Source organism: Haliotis asinina, chromosome 4, assembly GCF_037392515.1.
Source record: "Haliotis asinina isolate JCU_RB_2024 chromosome 4, JCU_Hal_asi_v2, whole genome shotgun sequence".
NCBI classification, from domain to species: Eukaryota; Metazoa; Mollusca; class Gastropoda; order Lepetellida; family Haliotidae; genus Haliotis; species Haliotis asinina.
This window is the reverse complement of record NC_090283.1, coordinates 79,506,382-79,518,592: the sequence shown is the minus strand read 5'-3', so window position 1 is coordinate 79,518,592 and position 12,211 is coordinate 79,506,382. Positions and strand designations below refer to the sequence as shown.

General features: G+C 40.6%; 1 pseudogene; it reads right to left on the bottom strand.

The window, feature by feature from the left end:
* Positions 1-3,501: 3,501 nt before the first annotated feature.
* Positions 3,502-6,846, bottom strand: LOC137281177 (uncharacterized; annotated as a pseudogene).
* Positions 6,847-12,211: the final 5,365 nt, after the last annotated feature.

Genomic DNA, 12,211 nt, shown 5'->3' with positions numbered 1-12,211 from the left:
CCTTTGAGAAAGATGAGTGATTTCCTTCACAATTGGTACATTTTTTTAAAGTGCTGGTGCAGTCATCCGTCGTGTGAGTTTTCTCACTACAGTGAGCACATGTAACCGATGATTTACATGTATTGACACCATGGCCGTATCTTTGGCATTTAAAGCATCTTAAAGGATTAGGAATGTAAGTATCCACATTGATGTTACAGTAGCCAGCCTTTATTGATTTTGGAGCAATCGGACACGAAAAGGAAAACAGGTATGTGTTTGTTTGTACGGTTTCATTATTTCTACGACTTTGGAATCGCTTAACATAAGTGACTCCTTGATCCTTCATTTCTGACACGATATCAAATTCTGTCATGTCAGCAAACAAGTGGTCACGGTCTCGCACTATTCGCACTACTGGTGTTCAAGGTTCTGTGTGCTGAGACCAACACAGGAATGTTCACAAACGATTCAATCGCCATCAGGTTCGTGGCTTGCTGCCGTTTACTGCATTCAACAAGTAAAGCACCTGAACGCAAGCGTCTGATGTTTTTTACTTCACCTGCAATTCCTTGTATTCCCTTAGATACCGCAAAAGGGTTGAGTTTCAATGGTGTCTTATCCAGAGTCTCAATTACGACACAGCGCGGCCAGTAGTCAATTGATTTAGTGGATCTGTGTGCAGTATTATCAGAATCAATGTCAAGTGGACGTTTTGTCTTTTTGGTAGGGGTTTGGTATTCCATGGTTAGTATTTATTGGTTCATCACCCGAGCTCCCCACCCACCACGGAGTATCACAAGGACAATGCTAAAAACAAGCGGATCTCCAGCTTGCAGCACCAAGGATACCCGTATGATATACTCCAGCAGAAAAATTAAAAGTTTAATCATTCCACCTGATTGGCCCATGAGCCACCGCCTTCTGGGAATAGGACTCTAGGCAAAAACATGAAAGTGTATATTTGAAATTACGAGGGTCCAAAACATCGCCAAGACTTACATTATGTAATGTAAAAATTTGAAACTTTTATCCTTATAACACTCAGGGCTTGGCGTGACCAGCCGATTGATTGAACCGGGCCCATTCAACCACCCGTCTAAGTGAAGTAAGGGTCGAAAGGGTGTGTTGAGCAAAGGGAACGCGGTCACAAGCCCCCAGTGCTCTCAACCCCCAGACTCCCGTCCTCCACCGACACAGGGCCGCAACCCACGGCAAACGGGTTGGTGGAGCAAATATCCCCCCGGTGTCCACAACGGGGGTGTTGGCGAGCTCTTGGCGTTACCCAGCACCCACCATTAAGAGGTGGCTCGCCACGGGTGCCTTATGTTCGAGGGATCAAGTATATTTATTCATGAACAACACAGAGCACATAAAGGGAACGATACGTACCACACAATCAATTGCTTCAGTAATGCTATGGGTGCAGAAATCGCTGTCTATAGCAGAAAAATGGATTGCATAATTAACGACCCAGTATAAATGAACGAATCTATACATATGGAAATTAATTAAGCAACACCAAATTCAAAGACACATAAAAACTTAACAAAGTTTAACGAAGTAATTTTGATGATTGATTATTCAATTTTGATGTATTGACATACAGCATGAGCTTTTCATGGGTTGATATGACGCGCGTGAAGCTTGCACAGCGCACGTGCATTGCTTTAACCTCAACTTTCGAAAAATGCACTTTTTCCCTGGGGTGTTTACAAGCGCAGGTTGTCGATTGCATTCGGTTTTTCATTCATTTCAATGTCATGGCACGTAGGAAATTATCAGAGGCCACTCGTTGGCAAATAATCGGCATGAGGAATGCTGGTATGTCTCTAAGACAAATCGGGACTCAAATCGGACGACATCATTCCATAATTTCAAAACTTTTGAAAAAATACCGGGCCACTAATGAAGTTAAAGACCTGCCTAGACCAGGAAGACCCAGGAAGACCACAGTCCGGGAGGACAGAGCTTTACTGAGACTTGTACGGCGCAGGTCCTTCGACTCGAGCTCTCGGTTGAGACAGGAGTGGCTTCCAGGGAGACCCATCTCGAACAGGACTGTTCGGAATCGTCTGAAAGCTGCAGGATACCGGGCAAGGAGGCCAATCAAGCGACCCAGACTGTCTCCAGCCCATAAGGCAGCCCGACTGGCCTGGTGTAATGACCGTTTGCACTGGAACATTGCCTCTTGGAGGAAGGTCCATTTCTCAGATGAGAGCCGGTTCTTGCTGCACATGGTGGACGGTCGTACTCGGGTCTGGAGGCAGAGGAACACAGCAATGGCTCCACGGAACATCCAGGAGACTGTGGCCTTTGGGGGAGGTTCCGTTATGGTATGGGGGTGCATTTCCATGAACTGCAAGTTGGATATCATTACCATCCGTGGCAACCTTAACGGTGTTCGTTACCAACAGGAGGTTCTTGACAGGGCTGTGGTACCTCATTTGAGAACCATCCTCTGGCAACGAGACCCATATTTATGGACGACAATGCTAGACCTCACAGGGCGCATGCTGTAAATGATTTTTTGCGGCAAAATGCAATTGACAGAATTCCATGGCCTGCCATGAGCCCTGACCTCAACCCCATTGAACATTTGTGGGACTTTATTGGCCGTCGTGTGAGGCAGAGAGACCCACCAGTCCATAATCTCAACGAATTGACGGCTGCCCTGCATGAGGAGTGGAACAGGATCCCCCAGAATCAGATCCGGAGACTCATCCAAGGAATGAGGAGGCGTCTGGAATCGGTGGTGCGTGCGCAGGGAGGACACACTAGATATTGATGAAAGTCGGTGTGCAGACTCTCAGATGACTGTTCTTTCTTTCCATGTGACATTTGTGTTAATACACCTGACAACAACGTCTGTGGATGAATAGTAAATTGTGTCCATTTTTTCATGAATTTAAGACAGTTTTAAGAATTTGGATTTCGTTGCAATAAAGCAAAGTCTTGATACTTTTTCCCTTTAAGTTGTTTGTCAGAGATCGTCTGTTGAATAAAAAAGTGTCAAACTATATCAACCCGGCATATTTTGATTGTCAGAACACTTCAAAGTTGCTCCAATAGAAAAAATTGGGGTGTTGCTTGATTAATTTCCAGGTGTATATATACAGATAAACAAATCATGTACAAGACTTAAACACGTAACCCTGAATGATTTGTGGTAGACATCACATGTATATACAAAATGATCCAACAACTCTCTCAAAGAGGAAACTAACAATACGACATAAGGCTAGACCCGGACAAGATGTGTCTTCCACAAGTTTCAAATAATTATAATGAAATGTACAGCATTGAGGATACAAGACATTAACGTCAAACATTGATATTGTTCAGCCAAATGTAATATGCGACTATTGGGATTACTAACATTCTACTCTAAAACCTTCAAATACAGTAATAAAATGTAAACAAATGCAATATATTATGTACAAACAGTAACAGTATCACTCTCTGTATATACATATATGAAGTCCACTGCATACTTGCTGGATAGCCACATTGATGTAGCGTTTAATCTCTGCCAGAGATGACAGTTTTAACTTCAGTCGAGTAGGATGTTTTGACGAATCGTGGGAAAGCTGGAAACTCACGGCCAGGCGTCAGTTTGAAGAAATCATGTTCACGGAAAATGCGAGTGAATGTCACCAGATCCTGTCTTGTCAGTTTCTCTTTCTGTCTCTTACTGGCTGTAGGTGTCGGGGTGCCTGTCAGTGTGCTGTATATTCCGTCAGTTTCTGCGGACACAGTCCCCACAACCTGACTATGACAGGCCACGGTTTCCTCGGAAATGTTTCCTCTTGCATCTTTAAGTGAATCTGCAAGGTGAACAGTTATCAAAATTGTAAAATCCAACATCATAAGTAAGTATAGGTATCAAGAATATGGATACAGGCTCTCTAAAAGGACATCACAATGCACGTGTCGCTTACTTTGGTGGAGGTGAAAGCATTTATTATCTGTGCATTACGTTTGAAGTGTCTTTAGGAACTCATTGACAATGTCCATTTCTATGTTCCTGTCTTAAATGCCTGTAAGGGTCACAGTCCGGTTCCAGGTCAGATTCTCCCGCAGCCTGGCAGGTAACCAACCAGCTACTCCTGTAATAGATAAAGGTAATAGGGATTAGGTTGAATATGAATACTTACAATTACTAGTTATTTCTACATGACGTATAGAACGTAAGTACTTTCTCCTCCTTTACAGCGAGATATTTGTTCTCCATTACATGTTACATACCTGCCAACAAGCGATGAGCTAGTATCACATATTTGCTGTGGTTCCGATAGTGAAATAGAATCAAACCATGTAGACAGTGGGAGAGTATGGCGGGCCCATCGTTTGCCCGGACAGCATCCCTCCTTGTTTGGTCCATGAGGCCACACCAGGTGAGGGACGCAATGTAATTAAACATGTGGTCCTCGGGCACTACAGGGGAGGCTTTGGATGTGCCTCTGCATTGTTCGCAGCAGTACCAGTCTCCATCTGTTAATAAAGTAATAGTTATGTATCCAAATGTGCTATCAACTACTAATCATACCAATTCCTATAGATTGTTTCCCTGATACTTATCACAAGTTATGAAGAATGTAAGTACATAAAGTAACAGTTATGTATCATACGTGTTAACAATTATGAATCACACCAGTTCCTATATATTGTTTTCTTCATACATTCTTGATAACTTATGACATGTGAAAATATTGATGCACCAATGTAGTACCAGGAATGTTCTGTAGTGACACAAGGGTCAAGTGAAACCAGCTTCCTCGTGGACAAAGGTCGTTGTCGCATCCAAACATGGTACTTCCGGGGACGTTCTTTTTGCATATGCAGTACTTGTAGTGTTTGTCCGGGGCACATAATGGGCAACAGTAGCAACTTCCCTCTGGGACATCCTCTTCATTCATGTCCACACACTCCAGGTAGTACCACTTGTAAGGGCACTTCTTACCGCTGCATTCAATCATTGGGCCCCCGATATCTATAACATGATATATCGTTATACAGCCATATTCTTAACATCAGATATGTATAACGCCAAACACATACTACATTCTCTGCTATTACGAGGATGTAGTTCATATGTATAACTTATGTTACATTATGTACACTGACTTCATGGGATTTCACATCAAGTCATCAAGTATGTCATCTAGACACAACTTTCAAAACTACTAGAATCTGAAATATACTGAATATGTAGTACCGATGAAATATTACCCCTATTCTGATCATTACAAAAGTTGTTACTTACCTGTCCTGCAGCAGCATAATTCGTATTGGTCATCTTCATCTTATGCTGGTATGACCAGATCAGGTTTCTTCATCTTATGCTGGTATGACCAGATCAGGTTTCACATCCAAGAATGGTCAGTGCAGCCAGAAGGACAAATGCTGATATAGTTAAGTTCAAGACGTCACCTGAGGCATTGAAGGACTCGCCAACATCAGTTTTGACATTCCTCTGGTCAAACATGTCGCGAATATGCGACAATGTCCCCCACTGATTCTGGGAAGATCCGTCAAAGAATATCCATCATGTTCTGAAACAATCAGTGTCACAGTTATGAGCGTTTCCTGTAAAAGTCGAACATAAAGTTGAGTTCGACAAAATCATAATTCTGAAACGGACGCTTAACAACTCGACCAACTTGCATCAATACCATCCTTTTGTGGAATTCCTGTGGTGCGGGCTCTGGTCCTATCAGTCTTTTGGTTCGAGTGGGCTCGTTCATTCTCGCTCTGTGGGCATCATGATGTTCACAAGAGAGCCCATAACATAGAATGGTCTTCAAAATCCCATCCCTCTTCGGAACATACTGATGAAGGTGTTTCAGAATTTCTACGGTGATACTGAGGGTTGATGGGTTTTCTTGAAACACGCCAAGATTCACCTGAAAATGAAAATAGTCATGTGTAATTCTCTCTCAGGTTCTTTGTGTGTGTGTGTGTGTATGTGTGTGTGCGCGTGCGTGTGCAATTGAGATTATTACAGTTTAGACTTACTATTTCACTCTTCTTGGGAGATTCCTTGCCGAACCTGTGTGGAATGTGGGTGACGGCTTTGAAGTGGGTGGTCACCCAAGGCATGTAGGCAAAAAGAATCCGGCCAACAATGATGTCCATTCTATCCAGCTCCCTTCTTCAAGCTCCTGAGCACTTGGTAGAAAAGCTTCCAGCGGAATTTCCTGCGCTTTCACCACATCGCAGTCATTTGGCAGGTGAAGAGTCTGGATTCGGTTCTTAGCGGCATACGCTAGGGCCCAGAGCATCATTTTGTTCTGGTGTTCAGTGTTCTGGTGTCTGGCTTTCACTACCGTGCCCACGTTGTCCCAGACAATTGTGTAGCCTTTAAAAGTGTCTGAAAGTTAAAACAGTATTATTTCAAAATGTTTAAAACATCACATCTAATACACTGTAAGTGACAGTCTGTAATGCATATTCATATATCAAATGTCCTCAGCAGCATAAATCATAACCACATTTTACTTGAACTCACCTTCATTCAGTGGCGAAAAAAACGATTCAACCTCATCAGTATCTGGCCGGGAGTCTCCATTAGTTGTTTGGGAGGTTGAGCTCCGCTCCTTGTCTAGGTCAGTACATGTGCTGACAGTGTCATTTGAACTACTGACTTCAGTCTGAACACTCTGAACATTGGCATCAGTGACATCGACATCACTGACATCTTCTGCACTCGGGTCGTGGATACCGGTCACTACGGTTCCCTGAAACATAAATCAGACATTAATAAAATTTGTTCCAAAGTAATGTATACGGTGTTTATAGATATTGATATCATGCCTAGTTTAAACATCATTTGAACCATGACATGAACATATTACATACAGACATCACAAATGGCAAATTTTCGTTACAGATTTGTATACCGTTTTCAGTTATATGATGCTCTATCGAAACGTCATTCTCGGAAACACCATCAACTCCTGGAACGACTCTAAAACCACATACCATTTGGGACTTCCATTTTAGTATCCTGTCGTCACTCCCTTGTCTCAATGATCTCAGCAATTGCAATGCTTTCGTACGGCTGACGCATATCCCAAGATGGTTGAGTGAGTGAGTTAACATTGAACGTCACATCGGCAATATTTCAGCCATACAGTGACGGGAACTTAACACTGAAATGGAATATATGTGTAATATAAAAACCTGTCAACAAAGGACAGTAAAAACACTAGAATATCACAGAAATGAATATAAAACCAGCATGAAAACCAAAACCCAAGATGTTTGAAATGCGCGAGCAGCTTAAATGACGAAATACACATTATCATTTTAGTGTAAATTGCGTAACTGTATAATCAATCATTGATTCATTCTCACCGAGAGATATGATGACACCTTTCGAAACTGGTAACATTGATTGGTGGGTGCATTCTTTGAGACATTTGTGATACTGCATAGGGCGACTGATCGGCGTGGATTCTTACATGCCGTCAACGGGCTGATAAGAGTAAGCATCAGCACCGAAATGACGCTCTGTGCGCATCGCAACTCGTATTATTGACTTGGTTCCTTACAGAACATATAATATGCTGATGTATTGCACGTGCGCATGTGTCGGATGGACAATACGTGTCTTTGAATGCTCTGATAATGAGTATCTCTTTAGCCCAATATCGGGCTAAAATCGATACGTTTATTCAACCAAATTGTTCCAAACGAAGTATGGATGGTCTCCATGTCGATCGACGGTCAGTTTATTTGCTTCTTCTCAGCACACTACTTGTGAGTTAATATTTAATGTCACATCGGCAATATCTCAGCCATATCGTGACGAGAACGTTAAATACTGAAATGAAATATATGGATACTATAAAAACCTGTCAACGAGGGACAGTAAAACAACTAGAATATCACAATCTGGATTAAAACTAGTGTGGAAAGATAAAACTAATATCACTATTCGGACAATACAACATAAAAACAGGCTATAGATCGCCAACAACTGAAGGTAGATCACCATACTAGGGGCCATGGGGACTTACAGTACGTTTGCTACCTGCATGGTCCCTAGCTGGATTTACACCATCCCCTCAGCTGCTGGCGACTGTATCCAAGATTAGCCACAATTTAAAATGACACATATTCTACGATTAAAAAGTGGAAGATTAAATCTGACTTATACTGTTTTGGGACTTACGTACCCTCTCAGGAGGACAATAATTTTACGGTACTTCAACCCCCTTCGAGGATACAGCCACTAACAATCTTAAGTTGATAATTCAACTTCCAATTATAAAATAGTAATCTATTTACAAGTCATGTAACAGGTCTAATTCTTTTAAAAATGCAATGATTAAATGAGCACTAACATTACTAAAAAGATCCTTCATAGTTCTTGATTTAAAAAAGTTATCCCTTGTGATGGAATATTCCACACAGTCAAGCAAGACATGCATGACTGTGATTCTTTCATCACAAGGGATACAAAACGGAGGATCTTCACCTTTAAACAAATATTCATGTGTGTATCGTGTGTGGCCAATACGACATCGGCGCATGATGACCTCTTCAAATCTGGACTGACAACCCAAGTAGGTGTAACCAATATACGGTTTTATTGCATGTAATTTATTTATGCCCACTTGGGTGTCCCACTTCTTCTGCATCAGATCACGGATGTAAGTTCTAATGCTGGCTTTATAATCAGACTATGGAATAAGAAGTGGTGTTACAGATTTGTTGAGTGCTGCCTTGGCAGCAAGATCGGCCATTGCGTTACCGGAAATGCCTACATGGCTGGGTAACCAACAGAAGACGATGTCGTATTGGCCAGTAGCAAGATTATTATACAATTCAATAATGTCAATTAAAAGTGGATGTTTATATGATAAATTTTTAATCGCCTGGAGACAAGAAAGAGAGTCTGAATAGATTATATATTGTTTACGTTTAGGGTGTCTTTGAATATATTTAAGAGCTGTTAATATGGCGTTAGCTTCAGCTGTAAAAATAGAACTATCTGGTAATCTAGAAGATATTGTTCTGGATCCAATGACAGTGGCACAAGCCACAGCGCCACCATCCTTGGACCCATCTGTAAATAAGGATTTATAATTGCTATATTTATGTTTTAATTGATTATATTTTTGCTTATATTGTAATTCATTAGTCTCTGATGTTTTAAATGTGGTCAATGTTAGGTCTACTTGAGGCCTGACCAACTGCCAGGGAGGAGAAGAAAGAAGACGGGAGGGAGCTATGTTTTCCAGCTGAATCCCAGCAGCAGAAAGAAAAGGTTTAATTCTATGTCCCAGAGGCGGGACAAGAGAAGACTTTTTGTTGTATAAATCCTCATAAAGGGGATTGAAAACACAGTTATATGCAGGGTTAGAATGATCAGAGTATAATTTAGTAATGTATTGTAAAGCTAACTTTATACGGCGCTGCTCAAGAGAAGGTTCATCAGCCTCAACATAGAGACTGTCAATAGGTGAAGTTCTAAAAGATCCAAGACAAAGTCTCAGACCTTGATGGTGGACAGGATCAAGAAGCTTAAGATTGCTTTTGCAGGCTCCACCGTAAACGATTGAGCCATAATCAAGTTTACAACGAACTAGTGATCGATAGAGATGGAGAAGGGTAGCTTGATCCCCTCCCCATTTTGAATTTGAAACAACTTTCAACAAGTCAAGTGCTTTCAGGCATTTAGTTTTAAGTGATTTAATATGTGGTAAAAAAGTTAAATGTGAATCAGAGATTAGGCCCAAGAACTTGGCTTCCTTTACAACTTTAATGGGCGTCCCATCTAGAGACAGTTCAGGGTCTTTATGGGGTTTATATTTACGACAAAAATGTATGCAGTTAGTTTTCGATTTAGAAAATTTAAAGCCGTTTTCAAAACACCATTTATTTATTTTGTTTAAACAAAGCTGCAGTTGCCGTTCAATTGTATGCATATTTTTACAACGACAAGAAATATTAAAATCATCCACAAATAACGATCCATCAATTGAATCGTTTAAAACTTTTGATAAACTATTTATCTTGATGCTAAAAAGTGTGACAGACAGAATACTGCCTTGTGGAACACCCTGATCCTGATTGTAATGATCAGACAGGGTAGAACCCACTCGAACTTGAAACTGTCTGTTATTTAAAAAGTTGGCAATAAATTGAGGTAAACGACCTCGCAAGCCGAAGTCATGTAAGTCTTTTAAAATACCATATTTCCAGGTTGTGTCATATGCTTTTTCAAGATAAAAAAAGATAGACACAGCATGTTGTTTATTAATTAGTGCGTTTTTAACAAATGATTCTAAACGCACTAAGTGATCGACAGTACTTCTGTTTTTACGGAAACCACACTGTATATCAGTTATAAGGTTATTTGTTTCCAAGTACCAAACAAGTCGATTATTTATCATGCGTTCCATGGTCTTCCAAACACAGCTAGTTAACGAAATCGGCCGATAATTGGATGGATCCGTATGATCACGTCCAGGTTTAGGTATGGGTACTACTATGGCGTCACGCCATGATGAAGGAAAGTTACCCGATGTCCAAATATCATCAAAAATATTGAGAAGAGTTTCTAGGCAGGATTCTGGTAAGTGCTTCAGGAGTTGATAATGTATGTTATCAGCTCCTGTAGCAGTATCATGAGCTTGATCAAGAGCAGTATGGAGCTCATGAATAGAAAAAGTTTCATTATAATCTTCCCCATTTTCTGAGTTGAAATTAATAGTTTTCTTTTCTTGTTGTTTTTGATACTGTTGGAACTTAAGTTCATAATTAGAAGAGGAAGAGTGTTTAGCAAGGGTTTCACCCAGTTTATATGCGATATCTGACTTATCAGTAAGTACTTGATCTCCATGTTTAAGATGATTGACACTAGATTTAGTGCCCTTACCTTTAATTTTCTGGACCATGTTCCATACCTTGGACATAGGTGTCCGAGAATTTATTTTAGATACATAATTTTGCCAAGATTGGCGTTTGTTCTGTTTAAAAGTCCTCCGTGCTTTAGCATTTAAAATTTTAAATTTATTTAAATTATGCACCATGGGATGGCGACGGAAGTAATGCTCTGCTTTTTCCTTGCCTTCCTAGCTTGTTTGCACTCATCGTTGAACCATGGTTTTCTTATGTGTGGAACTACAGAGGAATTTGGTATATACTCATCAGCTATGGAGTTCAGTTGATCAGAAAAAGATTTAATAGCATCTGGAACGTCAATAAAACGTTCAGGTTTAAGTTTTTCAGCACACAGTGTTTCATATAAAGCCCAGTTAGCCTTTTTAAAATTTCGTCTTGAAGATGGAGGAACATCAGATGGAGTTATAGGTTTTAATACAGTAGGAAAATGGTCACTTCCACACAGTTCATCGTGGACTGACCATTCAAATTCATTTAGTAGTTCTGAATTTGTCAATGATAAGTCAAGAGCAGAATAGGTCCCCGTACCAGGGTGTAAATACGTGTTGGAACCATCATTATAAATACATAAATCATTATCAGAACAAAAGTCCTCCAACAATTTACCTTTAGTGTTTGTAGTTACACTACCCCAGAGTGGGTTGTGGCCATTTAAATCTCCCATTATAATACAGGGCTTCGGGAGCTGATCATACAGAGCTTGAATATCAGTTTTGGCAAACGCCAAAGACGGTGAAATATAAAGAGAACACGATGTAAACGCTACATGTAAAGTAATTCTCACTGCAACAGCTTGCAAATTAGTAATAAGTGAAACAGGGCTTTGAATAACGTTTTGTCTGACTAGAATGGATGATCCGCCAGTGGCCCTATCACCCGGAGGTGAAAAACAATGATATGCATTAAATTGACGAAGGTCAAATGTATCTGTTTGTTTTAAATATGTCTCTTGGAGACATATCGCTGAAGGTGTAAAATCTTGGACTAATAGCTGTAATTCATGTAAATTAGTCCTCAGTCCTCTGCAGTTCCACTGTAGAATATTATTGGAATAAGCTATCTTTTGGGGGGATTTATTGGGGATCTACCCCGCACTCTTTTGGAGGGCGACAAGCTATGTGCCCTAGAATGGACGTTTTCAGAAACGTCCATATCTTCAAGAGACCCATATTTATTGAACAATTGAATTTTGTTCTGTGACCCTTTTGGAGCTCTGCCAATTTGTTGTTTCGAAGCATCAGGCTTAGGCTTCGGTTTACTTTTAACAGGTGGCTGACTATCAGCTGTTGATTGAGACCTTGAGTGTGACTGAGAT